At 39.7% G+C, this 5,774-nt stretch overlaps 1 long non-coding RNA gene across 1 annotated transcript; it reads left to right on the forward strand.

The window, feature by feature from the left end:
• Positions 1 to 226: 226 nt before the first annotated feature.
• On the forward strand, positions 227 to 4,881 carry LOC123335145. Its single transcript, XR_006553510.2, has 2 exons — positions 227 to 2,819; positions 2,920 to 4,881. It is a non-coding gene; the product is annotated as an uncharacterized LOC123335145 (long non-coding RNA).
• The last annotated feature ends 893 nt before the right edge of the window (positions 4,882 to 5,774 follow it).

The raw sequence follows: 5,774 nt of genomic DNA on the forward strand, positions 1-5,774 counted from the left end.
AGATTGCAGACTAATATCTAAAAATAACCATCTTCTCAGGGTCTGGATGCCAGGATCTTCTGTGGAATGGAAGGTTGGGGGGAGGTGAGGAAGTAAAGTAAAAAGATTGTTAACTTTTCTTTTTTAAAATTATTAAATTATGATAATACATTTATAGGAGACTTGGGAAATACAGAACAAAGTTATGTATTAGAATTATTTTTTTAAGTAGAAAAATTAAGATTTTTAGTTGGAGTTTCAATGTCAAACACTAAAAATTAAAGAAATGAATCGACAGAAAAGTAGAAGGATATGGTAGACCTGAAAAACCCAATTCAACATAATTAAGATTTGCACAATTTTCCCAGAATAGTAGATACAAATTCTATTCACGTTCCCATAGACTATAAACCAGGAGACACTGGAACATACCCAGGGACATAAAACAAGGTGCCAAACTTTCATGGTCTAAAAGTATTGAAATCATACAGAGTCTGTTCTCTTATCACTGTGGAATTATGTTAGAAATCAATAGAAAAATATTTGAAAATAACCCACATATTTTCAAGGGAAATATGATATTTACCAATACAGATCTTTGACTTAGCCACTGAAAGCCTCAATAAAGTTAAAAAGACTGAAAAAAAAAAAAAAACACAGAGGAGGATTGCAGAGAAGAAAGCAAAAGATCATTAAACTTGCAATTATCTCCAGGACTGGCCAGCCTTGGGGAGGGAATGTGTTAATTTCTTCCTTCCTGTAGTTACCCACAGTTTAACAGGGTCCTGAACAAACGCATTTTCGTTTAACATTCAGGCAGAGTGGTGGGGTTTCCTGAGGCAGTGAACAAAATGTTCACTAAAAGGAACATAGTGAACAAAATGTTCCTTTTAGTGATTAGTGAACAAAAGCAATGGGAAGCAAAGGTTAAAGTAAAAGAAACAGATCCAACATGGAGTAAAATTTTGTTCCTCTCTGTCATACCCATTGATCAGTTGAAAAAAGTTACTCTTAAATCAAATTTTGATTAAATTTCTTTCCTTCCTCCTGGGCCCTGTAAAGGAAAGGTACATTGCTCAAAATAGCCCGGAATTAAAACTCCCCTCCAGGTCCTCCCCTCCATTCTATGCAAAACGCAAAACACAAAACTCTCTCACCAGAAGAAGAAAATGGACATTAAGGGTGATTACGCCCAGCTCCCAACTGGTCCAGCCTCTGGCTGATCTCCAGAATTCCTTGCCCCAGCTGTTTAAGAGATAACTACTCCAAACAACCTTGGAGAAAAACAGGTCCCCTTAAGACAGTAGCTTTCCACCTATATGCCTATATATACTTAGTCTTTTCTTGGGTTAGCATTAATCTGACTGCTGCCCCTTCTCGCCTCATTAAAGGTGATCTGTTCCTGTAAAGTGCCGGCCTCATTCTTTTTCCAAACCTCGCCTTCTCTAACTCTCTTACCCTACACTCTGAACTTTGGCCCCAGCCTCACCTGAGCCAGCAGACAGCATCTCTTGAGAACAGGAAAACTTCTGAGCTGCTGTCTCATTACAACATCCTTTCATCCCTTCCCCCCAATCCTAGAAAGCTCAATTCTTTCTAGTATTCCTATTGTCAGGCGAGTGTATGCTCCTCGGTTCTGTCTCACCACAACAAAGATTTGGAGTGACAGACATTAGAGCCCTTGGCGTATCACAGCTCTCGGGTCTTGGACAGACCGTGTTATAGCTCTCAGGTCTCAAACGGACCGTGTTATAGCTCTAAGACAAATCAGTGCTACAGCTCTATTTTATTTAGATAATAGCAGGAAAATCCATCCTGGAGGCGTAAGGGCACGTCAACCCAAAGACACAAAGAGATCGCCCCGGGGCGCGGGAGACCGCAATTTTGGACTCCTGTTTCCTATTTTAACCACCTAACACTATAAAAGAAAATTTTTGGAACAAAAATCTTGAAATGCTTATCAGAGTGTTCTCCTGCCCTATTTCAATATCTTCCCTTTCTCCCTTGAAGAATCCTTCTGAATAAAGTCTCTTAAGTCTGGGTTTGTTTTCTATTTGACAGAGTAACGATCCATGTGCCTAGCCTGACATATATGGTGTAGGGGAGAAAAAAATTCTGTACCCTCTTTGGGGTATTATTTTTAGTAGTTTTAATTATGTATATTAATTTAAAATCTTAATTCTTAGAAACCTTAATTTTTAGTGAAGCAAGAAGCTTCTTCACTAAAAGAAGTGAACTAAGAAGAAAGTAATTGTTAACTGTTACATACCAATCATTCTGTAGATCAACAAATTTGTGAATATACTATTTCATATTTCCAGAAGCATACACTTCTTCAGAGTACAATTTTTCATTGTGGCACAAGACATGTTTACTGAAAGACCTTTAAAATCTTTGTGTTAGGTAGGTAGAATAGGGAAAAGGAGTCCAAAATGGCGGTGGCTAAAAGACAAGGAAGGTCAAAGGAAGGTCCAAGGACCAGAGTGAAGACTTCAGGCAGAACAAACAGCACTCCTGGCTAAGTCCAATTTGCATAGGGCAGGCCCAGGTGGAGGAAAAAACATATGAAAGGAGGAGCCAAAGCGCTTTCTCATGGACTCTTTCTCCCGCATGCGCGCGCTCTTTTCTTTCTCTCTCTCACTCTCATGCTATCTTCTAAATAAAATAGAGCTGTAACACTGATTTGCCTAAGAGCTGTAGCATGGTTTGTCCAAGACCTGAGAGCTGTGACGCGCCGAGGGCTTTAATGTCCGTTGCTCCAAATCTTTGTTGTGACAAGACAAAGAACCGAGGAACATACACTCGTGTGACATCTAGTTCAAATAGAAAGTCCAAAGCAGGTAAACTAAGATTTAGCAATTAATGTTTCAGTACTCTATCTTACTGTTTTTTTTTTTAATTTTAATTTAATGTAATTTAATTTTTTGGCTGCTCCACAAGTCTTATAGGATCTTAGTTCCCCAACCAGGGATGGAACCTGTGCCTCCAGCAATGAAAATGCCCAAGTCCTAACTACTGGATCTCCAGGGAATCCCCACATTATCTTATATTCAGTTAAGCCATCATTTGACTTAACTGAGTAGAACTTAAAAGTTACCAGAAAAGATTTTGGAAACTATTTTAAAGTAGACATATTTTATAAAACATCATCCTTGTTGAAAACGTTGTAAGTTTCATCTCCCATTTATTTAACTTGCTTGTTGTTAACCATTATGCTGAGATTACTTTAAAAATTTCATGAAATATTAAAGTCATCAAAATTTTTCTTGCTGACAAATTTTGTAATATATGTGTATACCAGGCAAACATCCAATCCTATAGTGCTGGGGAATCTCCCAGGACCTTCTGAAGGTCTGTTTGCATGTGAAGAGGGAATGTGCAAGTTTTCTTACTGTTCAGCCTGTATGTGAGCCTGAGAGTTCTGAGGGCTTTTAGATCTAAAGAAAGCTCGGGCAAGTCTAGACTTGTCTGGGGGCCCAACCTTTCTGGGTCTATTTGCATAACGATAATGAACAGTTCTTACAGTACAGAGTTAATTGCAAGGAAGAAAAGAGCCTTGTAACTGTAATATTCTTATGGGAAACACGCTGACTGAAACCGCTCACCCTGGCCAGTCACCATAGTAACCATTTATTTATGAGTTATATTAGGACAGGAGGTCCTGGTAAGGAACACAGAACTAACATGTCACCACCTTTCAGGAAAGGTCAAAAGGAGACGCTGCATGTCCTACCACCTCCCAGAATCATCCTCACTGGTTGATTTTTGGCATCCGTTTTCAATGAGCAATGCCTGAGCCTCCAGGAAGTTCCCTGAGTCAGAATGATTGGCCAAAGACAACCTGGAAATTAACCCAATTAGCACAAACCCAAGACCGCAAGGCACAGGGCAGAGCATTTCTCCTGGGTTCCCTCATCCTGATGTTCTCCACCCAGGCATCCCTTCCCAACAGAGTCTCTTGCTGTGTCAGCCCATGTGTTTCCTCAGACAATTCATTTCTGAGTATTAGACAAGAGCCCCTTTTCAGGACCTGGAACAGGTTTCCCCTTCCTGCAATAGTATCATCTTGTTATAAGATGAGAGAAAAGAAAGAGAGTCTGCCTCAGGTACGCCAGGATGGACTTTTGCTTTCTCTGGGTCTTATGTGACTCCCAGGGAAACGGATTGACTATGAGGAAGAATTCTCAGATCAGTTTTTCTGAGAAGGAACAACCTTGTCAACCTCTCTTACAATGCCTTGTTGGGGAAAATCTCAATGTCCGGGAGCTTTAATTTAAAGCTTCTCCAGTACTGTGCCTATGGGCATTTATTTTCATGCATTTTAAAACCCACTACAATACATAGAATTAAGTCTAGGTTGTGACTATTTCAAAGGAACTATAAGCATGAAAGTTAATGAGCCAAATCCGAGCCTTTTCCCATTGGATCATGTCAACTGCAAATTGACACTTACCGTGGGTGCTTGCCATCTACCTCTACAAGGATTAAACCGTGTACTGCAGCAGAAGCTGACCTTCAAAAGCTCCTGAAAGGATTTCAGGGTGGAGAGCAGAAATGAGTCACTGTGTTTGGGGGAAAAACTGACAGGACAGGTCTTAAGATAGATAGTCTCAGGGGCTGGTTTTATGAGTCCAATTCTTGTATCTCTTCATCTCTAGAAAAGCACTAAAATCCATCATGGTGATGACTATTTTTTGTGACTTAAAGAAAGCTTCACGGAGATCAGCAGAGAGTTCCTGGAAAAATATGTGCTTGATTGCACGTGCTCCCCCTTCACCAAAATCACATCTTTACTGACCTTCCTGCCTGCCTCTTTGGAGCAGTCTGTCAGAGCTATCGGAGGTGCTGTCTCCCGGGCTGCAGTCCTCATTCTACCTTCCAATAAAACTTAACTTACAACTCTCCTGTTGTGGATTTTTTTTAGCTTAACATGTTAGGGAATTTCACAAATTTTTATTTGGCCCTTCAGTTCAATTCAGTCGCTCAGTCGTGTCCGACTCTTTGTGACCCCATGAATCCCAGCACGCCAGGCCTCCCTGTCCATCACCAATTCCCGGAGTTCACTCAGACTCACGTCCATCGAGTCAGTGATGCCATCCAGCCATCTCATCCTCTGTCGTGCCCTTCTCCTCCTGCCCCCAATCCCTCCCAGCATCAGAATCTTTTCCAATGAGTCAACTCTTTGCATGAGGTGGCCAAAGTAGTGGAGTTTCAGCTTTAGCATCATTCCTTCCAAAGAAATCCCAGGGCGGGGTTGTCAAAAAAGCTTTGGGAAGAGATCTTTACAATCTTATCTCCTGAGTAATTTTAAAAGTCTCCCGAGACTTTTATTTAGCATTTACCACCTGTTAAAATAACTTGAGGAAGTAATTTAGATAATTTTCTCTCCAAAGTATATATCTATAGCTTCTTAAGAAATCTACCATGCTGCAATGATAAAGTGCAGTTGTTTTTAAGAGAACTTTGCTTTCCAGTATCAGTTGAATATCTTTTTTTTTTTTTTAAACTTGATGAATGTTTTCCTAGCAAAGACAGTCTAACACTGATGATGTGTATTTCGTGGATTTTTATTGCACTAAAATATTTATTTTCTGATTAGATTTCAAAGTTAGAAGTGAGATGTTTTATTCAAATTTAGCTTTACTGTTCCTTTGTGACTCCTCATAAACATAATTGATAACATTCAGTTACACATAATAAAGACATTTAAAAAACTTATTTATGGATTCACCAAAGAAATGACCTTGCTTATAGGTACATCCCCTACATGTTCAGAGAAATGAAGTGTGTGGTGA

This window comes from Bubalus bubalis, chromosome 9 (genome assembly GCF_019923935.1).
Source record: "Bubalus bubalis isolate 160015118507 breed Murrah chromosome 9, NDDB_SH_1, whole genome shotgun sequence".
Lineage (NCBI taxonomy): Eukaryota > Metazoa > Chordata > Mammalia > Artiodactyla > Bovidae > Bubalus > Bubalus bubalis.